The sequence below is a fragment of the Tursiops truncatus genome, chromosome X (assembly GCF_011762595.2).
Source record: "Tursiops truncatus isolate mTurTru1 chromosome X, mTurTru1.mat.Y, whole genome shotgun sequence".
Taxonomy (NCBI): Eukaryota; Metazoa; Chordata; class Mammalia; order Artiodactyla; family Delphinidae; genus Tursiops; species Tursiops truncatus.
This window is the reverse complement of record NC_047055.1, coordinates 20,922,789-20,940,734: the sequence shown is the minus strand read 5'-3', so window position 1 is coordinate 20,940,734 and position 17,946 is coordinate 20,922,789. Positions and strand designations below refer to the sequence as shown.

General features: G+C 42.0%; 1 long non-coding RNA gene across 1 annotated transcript in view; it reads right to left on the bottom strand.

Moving 5' to 3' along the window:
- Window positions 1–2,063: 2,063 nt before the first annotated feature.
- LOC141277625 (uncharacterized) overlaps window positions 2,064–17,946 on the bottom strand; it is a 119,359-nt gene continuing 103,476 nt past the window's right edge. Inside the window, exon 3 of the long non-coding RNA XR_012329313.1 lies at window positions 2,064–2,155. This is a non-coding gene — a long non-coding RNA (uncharacterized lncRNA). The remainder of the gene's footprint in view (window positions 2,156–17,946) is intronic.

Sequence of the window (17,946 nt, the reverse complement as noted above, 5' to 3'; positions counted from 1 at the left end):
TTATTCAGCTTTGTATTCAGGCTCCAGATTAGTCATGGGAACTAGCTCATCTAACAGCAACACAAGAAGCTTTTCTCCCCCTCTCCTTCACAAAGCTTAATCAAATCAATAGCCACAAGGCTGACTTCCTGGCCTGAGGCTGAGCCAGCCACAGTCACTAAAAGAATGGCAATGCTGAGGGCTTTGTTATTTTTCATAGAAAGAGATCTCACTATTGATCACTAAGGTAAAGAAAAGCTGGTGGCAGAATGGGAGAGCTAATGGAAAAAGAGATAAAATCCAGCTGGGTATCCCTGAGGTCATTCTGTGGATAACTGAAGGAAATTTGAGGGAGAATCTGAAGAAGTAAATAAAAGGACCCCAATTCTGCAAGCACTGCGCGAAGTATCTGACGGTGCTTGCTGTCTTGGTGTATGTTATTTTTTTCCAGCCGAACTACCTAATGATCAGACATGACACACCTCATGCTTACTAGCCTTTGTTCAGGAAATATTCTTAAATTTCCTTCCCAGCTGGAGGCTAAGACTGTGTACATTCTTTCCACTTTACTGGAAGACACTTTTTCAACAGAAGTGCTTCTGTGTGCTGTTACTGTTGCACAGATGTGCCTTGCTTCATGCAAGTAGGTTCCAGAAGTGTTCCCTGAATTGAATTTTTGTAAATCAAATTATATTTCTTCCTGGCGACACAATATAATCACAGAGAAGCTTTATTATCATTTGGGCTCTAGCCTCAACCGATAGAGGCTTGAAGATTTTTGCCTGCTTCTGACCCCCAGTCCAACATTAAAAAAAAAAAAAAAAAAAAAACTTCGAGCACAAGGGAACCTGCTATTTCCAAGGACTCCTTTAGAAATAACAATGTCAACAGCTGTCATTTGCTGGTCACTGCCTGTGCATCACACCGGGCAGTTTACATGCATTATCACATTTCATCCCAGAAGTACTTTTTGAGGTAGGTATCCTTATCCTTATTTCACAAATGCAGAAACTGAGTCTCACAGAGATTAAGTAATTTAACCAAGTTCACACAACTACTTAGCAGTAGAGCAGAGCTTCTAAACCCATGCCTGTCGAACGTCAAAGCTTTGCTCTTTCGACTACTCTACTGCCTTCCTTATTTGGGGTAGCAATATGAAATTTACCATCAATCTATCTATAGTGTTTTTTTTTTGTTTTTTGTTTTTTTTTTTTGCGGTACGCGGGCCTCTCACTGTTGTGGCCTCTCCCGTTGCGGAGCACAGGCTCCGGACGCGCAGGCTCAGCGCCCATGGCTCACGGGCCCAGCCGCTCCGCGGCATGTGGGATCTTCCCGGACCGGGGCACGAACCCGAGTCCCCTGCATCGGCAGGCGGACTCTCAACCACTGCGCCACCAGGGAAGCCCTATCTATAGTTTTAAAATGAGGGAGGGGTGTCCCAATACTCTAATAACTGCCTGGAATTTCATCTTCACTCTGCCGCTAACTTGCTGTGTGAATGTCAGCAAGCAATTTCCCTCTTGAATCCTCTCATTTCCATCATCTGGAAATTGAGGAGGTTGACCCAGGTGATCTATAATGTCCTTGTCACCTCTAGAAGTTTATGGCTATCTACTTTTAAGTCTCTAAGAGAAACATACTAATCCTTCAAATCCACTTAGGTGCCACCTGATGCCACAAGTTTTTCACAAAGTCTTCTGAAATGTGTATTTTCCCGCGCTGATCACCTAGGATGTGAAACTGATCACTATGAAGTCTTTTTACTGATGTCTCTAGATGCAAACCCTTTTAGCCTGACGTTTCAAGCAAGTACATTTTGTTCTGGGCTCAGAATGAGACCAAATGAACAGTTTGACTGAACTTTTTCACTTTTCGGTGGATCATTTTGATTTCCTTATCTAAATGTCCTGCCTTTGCCAACAAAATGATATCCTACCTGGAAAATGGCTTTTCGTTTCAAATTGGCCTTTCTGAAAGCAACAAAGAGGCTCTGGCAGGCCTGCCATTAACCCTGGGGTAGTTAAAGCAGGATGCCAGTCGCATCTCAAGCACCACAGACACACTGCACCTTGGGCTTGGTTTTCTCCCAGCTCTGCTGCACTTTCAGGAGATGATCTGGAACGCCAGCTTCTAAAAGGAGCTGATATCCCGCATACCCAAATGTGGTTCAAAAGCCCTGTAAATAAATAGACATACACTGAACGGGAACAGCTGGGGAGTTCTCAACAGGGAACTCTAATGACCTCTGAATTGGAAGGGACACAGCTGATCAAGGAATCATTACTAAGATTAAAGGCTTATACCAAAATCACTGTGAGACTCAAGCTACTGAATTTACAATGTTGATGGCATAAACTGGAAAGCACTAACTAGCCATATTAATGTGCTGCTTGAAAGGCAGAGGAAGCGGAGAAAGCTCGGTTATTTCTCTACCCTTTTTTCTTTTGCAAACAGCAAATAGGCAGTTGAGCTTTAGGAGAAAAATTGCTTTGTTTCATAGCCTTTCATTGTTGTTGATGCAGGGGGGCCTTCTTGTCCTTCGGGTAAGTTGTTCATAGCACAGGGCTAAGGGAGTGAGTGAATGAGTTCAAACAACAATATCCATTTAGGGAAAATTGGCCAGTGAGAAAGCAGAGAAGGCTGCAACGGGATAAGTTTGGGGACAAAGGAAATGACGTGGCTATGTGGCTTAGCCTATAAACTGTGGTTGGAAAGTAGGAGGGTACTCACTATTCCAATAAATTTTCAAACTTCATTTGATTTGGGCTGGAGTTGCCATCTTAGAAAGGATGGGAGATGAGGTCTACGGGACGGGCCACGACAACAGGAAATCTCCAGACGATGGCAACACCCAAAGCCAAGCACACAGCACCAGGAATCATGGTTCCAGGCAGTTTGAAGAAAAGATTCCAAGAGAAATTGGGGTTGAGCGACAGGTTTCAGCTCCCAAGGGAAAGGGGTTAACACTTGGGCTAGGTAAGGGTCACAAAACGAGGTGGAATTCAGGGAATGCAAGTCTTAGCAGAAGAGCTAGGAAATTAATCGGGATTCATCAGGTCTGCAGTAAGTACACCCGGTGAGGGGAAGAGGCAGCTGAGATCGCTGGGCATGTGAACAGGGCATGCCACATACACAGCAAGAAACTGGGCAGGGCAGAGTCAGTAAGTTGAAGACATCAGCTGAGAAGGGCTTCGAAAACTCTCACCAGAGGGAAGAGGTAAGAGTTTACAGATAGCTCATCGGAACCCCATCTCTGGCTTCTGGGTAATAGAGTGCTCAAAGTCCTAGCCTCACTGCAAAACAACACCACATCCTGTTGCCAATAATTCCGTTTTCTAGCATGCTTTTTGTGAATCACAAGGTGAGAACCTTTAATATCGCCTTAGACACAATCCATAAACAAAACTATTCAATATGCCATCAATCCCACAACTACCTGTGTGTTCTCTGAGGGCCTACACATAAAAGTATAAGACCTTGGCCAGAGATACATCTGTTTCAAATGACTGTTTCCATGACTCAGTCTAATTACTCCTTATATCTGCTCCTACGTACAACCAGTCATCCTAGATCAAGGAGTCAAACTTCCTGTATGACCTGGGGAATGATCCTTAAATCCTCTGATTTCCTTAAAATTTTAAATAGAATATTAATAATCAAACCTATCTCAGAGGAATGTTGTGAGGATTAAGTTATATGATTCATGTAAAGCACTAGCACAGTACCTGGCACGCAGTAAATTATGCAAAAAGAGTATTAAAAATGGAACATCTTAGGCTGTTAGATGAAAACCTCTGCCCCTTGAAAATGGAGTTAATGAAAATTGACTGGGCTGTGCAGCCATCTAACATCTAATGGGCAACCTACTGAGGCCAGCAATCTCCCATCAATCTTTCAGGAAACATTCATGTATTAGATAAGGGACTTCCCTGGTGGCGCAGTGGTTAAGAATCCGCCTACCAATGCAGGGGACACGGGTTCGAGCCCTGGTCCGGGAAGATCCCACATGCCGCGGAGCAACTAAGCTCGTGCGACACAACTACTAAGCCTGCACTCTCGAGCCCGCAAGCCACAACTACTGAGCCCACGCACCACAACTACTGAAGCCTGTGCGCCTAGAGCCTGTGCTCCACAACAAGAGAAGCCACCGCAAGGAGAAGCCCACGCACTGCAACGAAGAGTAGCCCCAGCTCGCCGCAACTAGAGAAAGCCTGCATGCAGCAACAAAGACCCAACGCAGCCAAAAAAATAATTTAAAAAAATTAAAAAACAAATAATAAATTTTTAAAAACCTGACCTGGTCATTACAGGAATTCCAGTGTCTCCATTCTTTCCTTTCCTGGCAAATAACAGTCTACCAAGTTAAAACAAACAAACAAACAAACCAAAAAAAAAGGTAAAATGTAATCTTTAAAAAATAAAAAAATAGGGCTTCCCTGGTGGTGCAGTGGTTGAGAGTCTGCCTGCCGATGCAGGGGACACGGGTTCGTGCCCTGGTCCGGGAGGATCCCACATGCCGCGGAGCGGCTAGGCCCGTGAGCCATGGCCTCTGAGCCTGCGCGTCCGGAGCCTGTGCTCCGCAACAGGAGAGGCCACAACAGTGAGAGGCCCGCGTACCGCAAAAAAAATAATAATAAATAAATAAAATAAAATAAAATAAGAGATTACTAAAAAGGAAAGGACTTCCTTGTCAACAAAAGCAACCAACGGCAGAAACGGCAGAAAAGAAGCATAACATATATCCCTGGCAGAAATAAAGAAAGCAACAAATGGGAAATAAAACTGGTGCTGGAAAATATGTACAAATGAGAAAGTGGGTTAAATTTAGTGCTGTGGCAGGGAGCAAGGGGAGGGGCGCTCTGGCAGACTCTGTTGGGATGGAGTGGGCTCTGATCATGGAGCCAGTCAGTGCAAATGGATTCTTGACCGGACTCCTGGCCCCTGTCAAGACCAGGCCTCCAACAACCTCAGCAGAGTCAATATGGGCTTTTATTTTTGTAGGAGAGCAGTGTGCCAGGGGATGGGGCAGAGGGGAGCGCTACAGGTGGTCGATACATCAGGATCAATCACAGGTCATTCTTTCTGTCTCTCCTTTAACCTCAAAGGGTCTAAGATTTCCCTTAAGTTTCACAGGACTGTAGGCCTATTGAGACTTTAGGGGTTTTCTTGACCCCTCCCAAAATCTCCATATTTGCTTGCCGAGGCCAGAAATTCTTTTATAAAAGTTGAAACTCACTGTAGGATGAAAAGCTTAAACTATAAATGCCTACAGGCAAGAAAACTCTTTGGGATAGATAAATTTCTCAGTCAATCCAGTATCCGAAAGAGTGGCATCATTCCTTTCTTGTTTGGATAAGGGGACACGTTGACTATCGCGCAAAATGGGAGAGGGACCCTATGGGATGGAGGGGTGGAGAGGGAGGCAAGTCTGCCTTTGAGTGAGGAAAAAAAATGGTTTAGGAAGAGAACACATCCCCACCTGGCTATGTTGGAAACTGTCTTTCAGCTGCATGGGAGGATTGAAGTTGTAAGGGGGATGCAAAAAGAGAAGCTATGCACCAAGATACTTCTATCACAAGATTGAAAATCAAACCGTTTTACATGCTTTATGAAGCCTTTGGTGTTTTGCCTTTTAATCAGCAACATTCAAATAATGGAGCTTCTTTGCCAAGGGTTTTGTTGCTAGAAGTATCCCCAGGGATAAAAAGAGAAACTCACACTTTCCAGAGCTTCCAGAGCATTACTAATATGCAAACGTCTTGAGTCCCAGTAAAGCTTTCCTCTGGACATACAAAACTCGTGCTTTTCGGGGCTTTGTGACCACCTAGAGGGGTGGGATACGGAGGGGATATGGGGATATATGTACACATATAGCTGATTCACTTTGTTATACAGCAGAAACTAACACACCATTGTAAAGCAATTATATTCCAATAAAGATGCTAAAAACTAAAGAAAGAAAAATAAAGAAATAAAAGTCAAGCACTACTAATAACCCCTTCCTTATCAACACTGAAGTGTACACACTGATTTTTTTTTTAAGCAAAATTCTTTTGGCTTCCAGCTGTACCTAAACCATCACTATAATAATCTTGAGAAGACATTTAAAGATACTGTTGAACAGATTATTGTACCTGTTTATCCATGTAAATAAATTTACTGAAATTGTTATTCAACAGATACATTGCTATACTCAAGACTTGTAAGATTTAATTTATACACTAAGCGTGAGAATCAATCATTATTCCCCTCCTGGTGATACCTATCGTTTAAAGCTTAATAGAAATGAGAAAATCCAAATATTTAAAAAGAAACCATTTTTAGTAGTTCAGTTAAATATTAGAATGATGAGAGAAGGATCACACATTAACTTAGGAAATTTTTATTTCCTGTTTAATTATGTCCTGCTGAATCAAGTATTTCTTACGGAATCAAATACTAAGAAAGAAAAGCTACAAATAATCCACAAAGATCAGGCTGTAAAAGTACCACCAATTACTCTTTTCACTTTCTGGCACATCTTACAATGGGGCGCGCTGCTTCTCTAAAAGTCTAGCTTACTTGCACAAAAGTCAGTTCTCCCTGTTTTTCAGAATAATTTTATATGCATAGAAATTGTGATCTACATATATGAAATTCACGCAGTAATTTATTCACGCAGTAAAAAAAAAAAACAAATCTTGTGCTGTTTACAACGTAATGTATGATCGGGAGCAAGGCCTGGAAGCCTGTGGAAGCCTCAGCTGCGTGTAATGAGCCTGCTGTACATTCTACTCCTAACAAAAAGCAAAACACTGCCAGAATATTCTAGCATGGGGCAGTAGTGTAGAGAGGGAGGAGGAGCCCAGGGGCCAAGATACTAGAAGATAGAGCCCAAACAGTTAGTTCATCCTTGGTTTTAAATACTATCCCACTTGATGCCAAAAGAAAGAAAAGGCAGTGACCTATTTACTATCGTGCCAACCTTTTAGTCTTACCTTTTGGGTTTGCTCTCCCCCCTCAAAACTGCACATGATGGATGGACCTCTGAGATGGTATCTGAGTCCAGCAACATCATTTCTTTCGTGAGGATCATACGCATTTTTATTCATGCTGCTTTAATATGAGTTTGCATGTATTTCCTATGCTTACAGAATGTTGTACCCACCCTTGAGCTTCTTGCCTGACTTGGTCAGGTTTTCTTTGTGGACCAGCTACTGCTTAAAAAGGAGCTCAGGACTCCAGCTGGATTTTGTAGGCAATATGGTTCCTGTATCCAGAACTGATCATTGCTTGTTCAGATGAGGCCCCTTTGGATTGCAAGCCTTATGTAGAACTGGTATAAGATAGTTTAAGCAGTGTTTTTTAAAACCATGGGTCAGAACTAACATTTTTTTAATGGAATGTGATGGAAAAGAATAGAGTATATATTATGGGAAATCTAAGAATGTGTCACATAGAGTAAGGTTAAGGTTTTCCTGGTAAAATGTTTGTTTCACTATAAAATACATTTTTTACTTAGGTCATAGTTGAAAGTTTGAAAACCACTGGGTAGAGTTTAACCAAAATTGATATCACAGCCATTTCCCTCCGAAGGCTTTCCTGAACCAAGTAAAATCAAATTCTTAAATTAGAAAGTTCCCCCTCAAAAGAAAGACAACAGTATGGAAAACAGTATGGAGGGTCCTCAAAAAAACTAGAGTTGTCATGTGATCCAATAATCCCACTCCTGGGCATATATGCAGACAAAACTCTAATTCAAAAAGATACATGCATGCCTATGTTCATAGCAGCACTATTCACAATAGCCAAGACATGGAAACAACCTAAATGTCCATCAAGTGGTGAATGGATAAAGAAGATGTGGTACATATCTACAATGGAATACTACTCAGCCATAAAAAATGAAATAAGGCCATTTGCAGCAATATGGATGGACTTAGAGAGCATCATACTAAGTGAAGTAAGTCAGTCAGAAAGAGAAAGACAAATACCATATATCACTTATCTGTAGAAACTACAATATGATACAAATGAAGTTATTAACAAAACAGAAAGAAACTCACAGACATAGAGAACAGACCTGTGGTTGCCAAGGGGGTGGGGTGGGGTGGGGTGGGGTGGGGTGGGGTTGGGGAGGGACAGAGTGGGAGGTTTGGGCTTAGCAGATGCAAACTATTATATATAGATGGATAAACAACAAGGCCCTACTGTATAGCACAGAGAACTATATTCAATATCCTGTGATAAATCATAATGGAAAAGAATACAAAAATTGTGTGTGTATATATATATATATATATATAATGGAATCACTTTGCAGTACAGCAGAAATTAACACAACTTTATAAATCAACTGTACTTCAATTAAAAAAGTATATATCTAAAAAAGAAAGAAAGACAGACAGACAATAGTGCTTAGATCCAAAAACACCAATGGACACAGCCTGGCAAAGACATGTTCCTCCTTACGTGTTTTCTTTTCCTTTGTTACTACAGTAAACATTTGTCTACTTATCTAGTTTCAGAAGTATTGATACTTTGAGCTCTGGCTCTCAGGTTTCCCATATACAAAATGGAAACAATAGTAGCATCTGTCTCCAACAGTTGTGATAAATATATGAGCCAACGTTATGACAACCATGATGATAATTAACATTTATTGAACTTCTGCTGAGCACTAAGTACTGAAGATATATAGGAAATGAGGGAGGCACTGTTACCGGCACATAGGAAATGGTCACTGAATGTTAGTCTCTGCCTCTTACCCTTCCTCTAAGGTCCTTTCCAAACTCAGTAGTCTATGATGCCAGCAGAACCAAATCAATGGTGAATGCAGGCCAATCACACTAAGAATTCCAGGCTCATGTCAGGCCCCCAGGGGCTTGGTAGAGGTAGAAGCCGTTACAGAGAACAACGAGACATCAGTGACAGAAAACAACCTTGGTTGGGGGGTTCACGAAAGACTGCAGTAAACAAACCTAATCATGGTAGCTGTAGCTGAAGGTGGGCTTGATTAAGTCCTGCCCACCTATAGCAGCAACCTGGCCACATCACTATCCTGATTAAAACATCTCTCAAGGACCTTGACGTATCCTATAAGACCCTCCTTGTTATGGCTCCAGCTTGCCTCTCCAGCCCTGTCCCAACCACTCTCACTCAGGTAGCCCATAGGCTAGACACACCATGCCACGGCCATGTCACCAAGGCCCATGAATGTTCACTCCGTGTGACTTTGTTCATGCTGGTCTTTTAAACAGAATTGCCTTTCTCAGCTTCTGTCCAGTGAACTCAAAATATTTCTTCAAGACCCAGCTGCAAGAACAAAGTTTTCAGTGGCATCATCACCTCCAAAAGGGCTTGCACACTCATAATGTATGTTCCTATAGCACTCTGGACACACCTCCATTAAAGCTACCATCTAGCATTGCAACTGTTCATTCCCATGTCTGTCTCTCCCAATAGACCGAGCTTCTGTAGGGCAGAGATCACATCTGGCTTAGGCATCATCACCTCCTCAACAAAATGTCTCACTTGGAGCAGGTATCCAGTGAACGTGTGTTGTATGAATTGGCATGGGGAACCAGGGCTGACAGGAGAAAGAAAGAAACCTATTATAACCTGCGATAAATAAAAGGAAGCTATTGCTACTTCTTTCTTTTCAGTCTTCCCCATTGCAAATTCCATGACAGCAGACAGCATGTTTGTCTTATTCATCACTGGATTCCCAGAACCTAGCATAGGGCCTAGAGTACAGTAGGTGCTCTGAAGGACTTCATGCGTGAATCACCTAAAGGCTTCTCAACGTCAGCATCACTGATATTTGGGGATGGATGATTCCTTGTTATAAAGCGTCTGTCCTGTGCATTGCTGGATGTTCAGCAGCATCCTTAGCCTCTACCCAAAGGGTAAGAGGAACACACCCCACCCCAGCCCCAGCTGTGACAACCAAAAATGTCTCCAGACAATGCCAGATGTCCCCTGGGGAGCAATACTGACTCTGCCTGAGAACCACTGACGTGGAGAGACAGCTGTTAGAAGACAACAAAGATAAATTCTACCGGCTTCTCAGAGAGCGAGCCTTTCCAACATTTAAATTAGGCAATCTCTTCCTTCTCCTAAATTCCAGCAGCATACAGGAGAAGACAGAGGGAGGTGAGGAAATGAGCCTAAAACCATGCAGTTTTGCCGGGAGCTAGGTGTGCCTGTTTCCATTCTCTCTCTCCTCCTCCCAGCCAGCTGTAACTCTCACTGACCAGCCCAGGGTTTCTTCAGTTTACCTTTCACCTCACTCCACATTGTGCTTTCCTGGCTATAAAGACAATTCTGTGTTGGCTGTGAATATCGGTCGTTATTCTGGGGGGCTGCCTACCACACATTCAGTTCTCCACAGGACATCTGATTAGCACTGTGTCTGGTGAGCACCCACTGCATTCATTAAGACATGACCTGTTGGAGGCCAGCAACTATTCTGTGGGTGGATAAACAATGAATGAGCACAAGGGTTTCTCCCCATTGCTTTACGAACCCTCTGATTCCTGGGGCTTTAATTCAGGCCTTCCTGTGTTTCTCATTGCAAAGCTCTACATTCTCGAGACTTAAACCTTCGAAGGATACTCAGGAAATACAAGCCATAACAGGAACAACTTTTGCTCATGATCTTCACTTTATCTTCAATTTCCTCCCCTTTCAAATCTGATCATTGGTGAGTGAATGAATGAATGATGGCTAGAGAGTCATGTAACCAAAGATTAATCAAGCGTGAAAAAACAACCTCAATGATAACCTGGCCCAAACCCCTTATGCGTTCAAGGAGGAAAATAAAACCAGAGAAGAGACATGATTTACCCAAGATGATAACCAGTGAGTGGTATAGGTGAAACTAGAGCCTAGATCCCCTGTTCCTTGTCTAGTATTTTCTTTTTACTGAATCAGCCTCATAGTATATACAGAAAAAGAAGTACAGGCACCCCAGCAGGGAATCAGTAAGACTTATCTGCTGAGATCAGGCTGATCCTCATTACAGGCCAGACAGGCAGGATGCTGGTGCCTAGCACAGTCTTTCTACATGGCAGGTGCTAGATACATGTTTGTGGAATAAATCGTTGAATGAGATAAGATGTAGTTATGGTGTTGAGGGATTTGCTAAAAAGCTCCATGTTGCCGTCCTTGTTTTCTCCACCCCTGTAACTCAGCCTGCCTACTTCCCGAAGGCAATCCCATCCAAGGTAGTGCCACATTAGGACTGCCTACCTTATAAGGAAATAAGATCTGGAATTAATGCGACAACAAGAAGCCCAGTGTCTGGGGTACCTGGAATGAGATGCTGTCATATCCTGACAATTTGTGCACAAGTTATAAAACTTGTTTGTGCCTTGATTTATGTTTAAATCGCCTTCCTCTTTTGGGACCATAGTCCTGTCTGAACCTTAGGCCACTTGGCTGGGGCCCTGATTGACTTCTATCCCTTGCCAGCCCCTTCCCATGGAGGATAGACCGTCTTCATCTTCCATGGTTCCAGTGACGGGCCTAGGTAGTATTCTAACATAGACTGATGTCTTAACTGAGACCACATCCTTGAGACTCCTGCAGCTCTGCACCCATCAGCTTCCCCTTGTGTCCCATTTAGATACTGATGCTGCTCCCCAGGTGAGTCTTGACTTAAGTGTCAGCTTCCTTTCCTTCCCCCCACCTGACCTACAACTAAAATCTCAACATGCTTTACAAACAGGCCTGATCATCTGAGTTCCAACACCTTGGCTCTCGTATACAGCATTAAATACTAACAAGATCCAAACTTTGGGCTAAATCACTGGATTTTCAGAAAACCTCCTTTGAAACAAAGATATTAAAAGGGGGAGGAGCTGTACGTTAAGTTAATATTTCTCAAAGACTCTTCAGAAGAAATGAGCTTCCCCAAAGTCTGGGCCCTGAAAGCAGAGATCCTCCAGAGACATAAAGGTTCTGGTACATGAGAAAGCAAGAAAGAAGTGACAGAGGCGGACCTGAGCAGGTCACGGAGGCGTCCATCGTGGAAAGCCACAGGAAGCTATGAGAAAAGAAAACTAAAGGAAGGAAGCTTCCTTGAGTTAGCGGTCCGAGGAGATCAAATTCTGTTGGTGACCTGGGGACATAAATTTTGCCCCCTCACGGTTTAGCAGAAGGTTAATCCTACATCTGGTAAAGGAAGGAATTTTCACTTGGTCATGATCAGGTTACAGAGCATGAGCGTGAGGCAGGAGAGGCCTGCGGTTCTACACGGGGCTCTACGTCTATTGCTTATATGCCTCTCCCTCCCTTTCATCAACATGTTTTCCGTCCCCTTCCGGCTCTCCTCTGGCACCCACAATTATCAGGTTTAAGATGATGCCTTAAAAAATCCCAAGGGCATTTCCTCTGCTTGACTTGTGGCCATCCCTTTATTGGGGGCCGTTCTATCTACTTTCCAGCATACATGTTTTTAAAGGAAGTCAGACCCATAACAAAAGCGTATTAAGACGTAACACACAGAGGGCCAATACTAATTCAGTGAGTAAGCATCGTTATTCCATCACTGTCGATAGATAACCTCATTAAGGTTTCATAAAGGATCTGTATTAATAAAGTCGACACCTTCCTCGAAGAGGAAATGGTCATGGTGGCATAGGCTGGGGTGATGTACCCGCCTAAGTCCCAGTTTTAAAGAGGGAGAAGAGTAATGAGGTAGGTGACCTGTTCATTAAAAAAAAAAAAAAAAGAAGCATGGAGCCAGAAATCAAGAAGGCAGCCATTAGACCACCACCCCATGGCTCACATTAAGTTCTGTTCATCTTGTGTCTGGAGGGGTCTGTTGCCTGGTTGCCTCCCCTGTGAAACACTCTCTTGAAGATGATAGCCCAGGACTACATCAAATGCGGATAAAGATCTAGGCTTTGTTGTCTTCTGCCTTAACTCCAGACACTCAGCGGCCTCATGTTTCAAGGGCTTAAAGCTCCAGACTATGGTGCCCTATTTAGATGTGCTCAGGACCCTGATGTCTAGAATCTAAACTTTTCCCTTAGGCCCACCAAAAAATTTCTGTCTTGTGTCACATTATCTCTGGCCCAGATTTCGGCTAGGGCTCTCCTTATAAGACTGGTGTTTTCAAAAGTTTTCAGGTGGTGGAATAGCTGAGAGTCACAGCTCTCTTTATGAAACACTATGAAATGCTGATGCATTAAACCTAAATGTTAGATTTTGTGCAAAATATAATATTTTAATATAAGTTGTAGGTAACCACACAATTATACCATTTTCTGCACATTGTACCAATATATGGTTAGCCTTGGTTCAGAGGATTGTTTCTAGGCAGTCTAGTAAAAGGGAGAGGATGTACCCTGGAGTAATGACAATTGCCCAGAAGAGAAAGATCTTCAGAAGAGAGTATCCCTTTCTCTGGTTCTCATTCTACTTGAGCTTCAGCTAAGGAATCCTTTCTTTCCTCAACATGGGCAAAAGCAGAGAGGCTGAACTTCTGAATATCCTTTCTCTAGTAGATAATGACTTGGGACTGTTACCAAGTCATTACTTTGGAGGACGAAGGACAAAAGCCAAAGGAGGTGCTAACCAATGGGTGAAAAGCCAAAAGAATATATACAGGACATACACAGTAGAGTAGGAGTAGGTGATGAACAGAGTCAGAGAGATATGTTGAAAAATCAGACCCTAAAGTCCATGATGGGCAAGGGCTAGTCAAAGTCTCTGGGTCATTCCAGTATCAAAGCCAAAGGGAGTGAAAAGGACGAGTCCCAAGAGCTAAAATGAGGGAGGCAGTGGAGTAAGTCATCCTGAGAGAGAGCTGCATGTTCACTTGTTTGTGTTTGTGTTCATTTTATAAAGAACAACACAAGAGAAGCAAAGAGAAAGTGTTATTTATCCAAAGCACAAGCAATGGCTAATGTTCACAGAGTGGAAGACCAATCAACTAAATGCCAATTTACATATCTATATTTCATACTAATTATGATGCCTTAAAGCTGTTTAGCCTTGGGAAAGTTATTTAACAACTAAATTTTCTTATCTGTAAAAAGGGAATTATAAGTATACCCAGTTTCTACAATGGTTGTGAGGATTAAATAAGTATCTAGCACAGTCTAATACATAATGACAATATATAGCTAGCTATTATTACTATATTTGTAACTAATGAATTTAAATAGGATGATGAACTCTGATTATAAGTCGCAGTACAAAAATCATTTGCCCAGCCTAGGACACCATTAATAACATAGGTGAAAATGAAATATATCTTTAAGGAGTCAAGTATTACATGGATAATTATGGATTTAAGAAAAGGAGATGAACTTATTAAAAAAATAACTAGTCTCAGCAATAGAAGTTTGGGTAAGACCCTAAAGTTATCTAAAAATATTTATTTTATATGTGTAAACATTCACAGTACTCTCTGTTATTCACATACCACCCAATACTCCCCCCCCCAAAAAAAAGACCCAAAAACTTGGCTCAAAACTGAGTCTAATTGACAACTTGGAATCAGGAGGTGAACTTAAAAAAAAAGAAGAAAAAAAGAGTTTCACTGACTTGATCAAATTCAAGCATTTAGGATTGGTTTGTTGCATTAAGTTTACTCAAATTGTGTGCAGAGCCACAATTCTAACAAACCTTAGAGTCTAAAAGGAAGGCTGTTAAAAGTCCAAATTAGGAAAAAGCTGAACTAACTTGGCAATCACTGAAGTGCCGAAAGTGTTGAGAAGCAGCAGTACTAAGTGCCTGTTAAAAAATCAGAAATCAGACAGCGAACCATGTGGAGGACAAGGTTAAATACCATCAAAGAGAAGGAATGAAAGAAGGTCAATAATTGCCTGGACAGGAAAAGAAGATGAATAGAACTTTTTTTCTTAGCCCACACCACCACAGAACTCTGCCAGATGGAGCAGTATTGATGGAATTTGAAGTGACCAGGAAAAATGCAGGAGGTGTGCCCTCAGTTTCACAACTTGAACCATGAAATGTAAAAAGAACTGGTAGGGGGCGGGGGATATCGCTCTTAGCTCCCAAGTCAGAACATAGCCAACTGAAAATATAGAGTTCCAACACACAAGACATGTTTGCCGTACATGAGATTTTCAATCATTATAAAAAGGTTTTGCTAATACATAAGGGACAGGGATTGAGCTTAATTAAAGTGCTGGATAAATGATACTTAAACCAAAAACTACTGTTGCTGAAAATGTTTCAAGAGTTCATTTGTCAGTTTTCTGTACGCCTGTGCCTACTTCTTCTGAGACGCTGTGCTAGGTGTCACAATGACTATAAACATTCATAAGTCACTGCTCCTGCCTTCCGTGAACTCAGGGTCTCTTAGGTGCATCATTACAACCCAATATACTGACTAAAAACAAAGAGCTAATAGGGTGATAGTGACAATCAGTAACTTTTCTTGGGTACTTATATGTTGAGTTTAAGTGATTAATCTTCCCAATAATTCTACCGCATGGATATGACTACTATCCCTATTTTACAGGAGAGGAAACTGATACAGAGAGTAGTTGAAGTGCCCCAAGTTCACCCAGTAAATGGTGGAACTGGGAATTGAATACAGCCTGATCCCAAAGCCCATGCTTTTCAACTTTACACTCTACTGTCTCCCAGAGGGACAATGTGTTTTGATTCAGACAAGGTAGAAATCCATTAGGTCTAGAAGTTCAGGTAAGGTGATCTAGAGACATAAAAGGCTGCTGAGTAGCATTCAGAGCAGCATCCCACCTGTGAGGATTCTTCTGGGCCATCTCAACTATCTAAACTTTACATGCTTCAAGTAACCTTCCTTCGTTTATTTCCAAATATTTTACTTTTCTTCTTTTACACTGGACTCTATAATTACTCTTCACAATTAGGCAATGTGGCCAAAAGGGTTTCATCAAAGCAAAAGAAGGAAAAAAATAGATCCAGGTCTTCACAAAATGATACTTAAAGGAACTTTAATATCCTTGTAGGACTAAATCCTTGGCCTACCAAGACAAAGACTGAAATTATGAAACTTCACAACATGTCCTTTGTATTGATATGTTACATTTATTCAGTCCCTTTGTGCTAAATTAGGACTGGGATCTTCAACCCATTTCTATTAATGTCTACTGTCAATCTCAGTTTCCCCATGACCACATATCATCCGGTACTTATTATGTTGCCCTTTCTTTGTGTAAGGATATTTCATAAAAGTCCGGGGTTTCTGGCAGCCACAAATAGCTACCACCAATACTATGGGAACAATTTTATAGAAACCACACGGCTAATTAATAGGATGCTCATAAAACAGGAGAGTCCTAAAATACTGAAATAGAACATCGGCTGCTAAACTAAGAAACATGGGGCAGGGGTGGGGGAAGGAAGAGATTCCTATATGGTGACTGCTCCTCTGGCTGCATTATCTCAGAGTTTATCACTTCTATTTTAGTTTTTTTTTTTTTTTTTTTTTTTTTTTTGCGGTACGCGGGCCTCTCACTTGCTGTGGCCTCTCCCGCTGCAGAGCACAGGCTCCGGACGCGCAGGCTCAGCGGCCATGCCTCACAGGCCCAGCCGCCCCGTGCCACGTGGGATCTTCCCGGGCCAGGGCACGAACCCGCGTCCCCTGCATCGGCAGGCGGACTCCCAACCACTGCGCCACCAGGGAAGCCTATCACTTCTATTTTAGCAAAATACTTTTAATGTTTTAAAATCACTTTGGCTGTAATTAAACTGCCACTACTCTCCTCTGGCTTCTTTCTATGATGGAGATCCTCTAACATGGACCTCTGATGTCTAAATTTTAAAAGATCTGTAATCTCTGTTAAGTTGTGAGCAACATTCTGTGTGTCTATGTGTGAGGAGAAGGTTTAAGGCTGGCTTTCTTAGCTTTTCAGTGTGGTCGTGCTCCAAACCACTGCTCTGAGAGAGGTTGTGAAGCCTAATAAGTGAGCATATATCCTAGATGATATTCGAGACCACAGCCAAGCTAGCAATCCAAACTTCTTCTGTTGATATCGTTACTGCTTATATTTGCTGGAATAAAATTTCAGAGTCAGATCAAACATGGGAAGATTGAATATATTTCACTATAGTGGAATTTCACTTCTAGTATTGCAGTCGTTGTGGCCAAGGAGAAACTATCAACAAACCATCAAAACTGCATCTAAATTATCACAGAAAAATGGAACTCCTGGAATGAACACTGGGTCCAGTGGACCATTATCCTCTTTGATTGGAGTCTTCCTCCTTCCATGGCTTTCCATACACGCTTTTGTGCTCTATCCTAGAACCTACTAAAGGACACTCAGAGAAAAGGTCAACTTAAGATATTTGCAAAGATTAAAGAAGCTCAGAATTTGTTTACAGGGCATTATTTGTACCACACTGTATATTCACTGCCACGAAAGCAGAAAATAGTTGAATTAATCATCACAAAGCAAATTAGGACAATATTGTGCTGGGTCACGTTTATGGATTATCACATTTCCAGCCATCAATCTTGAGCTGTCGCTCTGCAAATACTCAAAACCTAATTTGATACTCTACATAAAACTGGGACAAACCCAACTGCATTCCCTCTCATTTGTCAGGATTTCATTCTTCTTAACAACAACAAAAAGAACTAAAGAGTTTGAAACAGTTCCACGATATAATGCTTTTCACTGGGCATCAGTGGATGACTTTCTTTTTAGGTACCATCTTTCCTGGTTAATTCATGTGTAAAGAAGCACTTGAGGGAAAAATACCATAGTTCAGTGGCTTTCCCTGCATTCACTTTTCCCTGGAACACAGCATGGTTGTCATCAATTTTATCTCAGGAGGAGGGTACACCATCAGTTCACACATTGATTGCAGCCACTATTCCAGAGAGAATCAAACCCATTGTAGCTGGTTACAATAGAAGCTCAGATCACAGAACTGCCTTCTGGTGAAATTGACCAGGCAGTCAGCAATCAATATCAAGCACCCACTGTGTGCCGAACATTAGGCCAAGAGAATAAT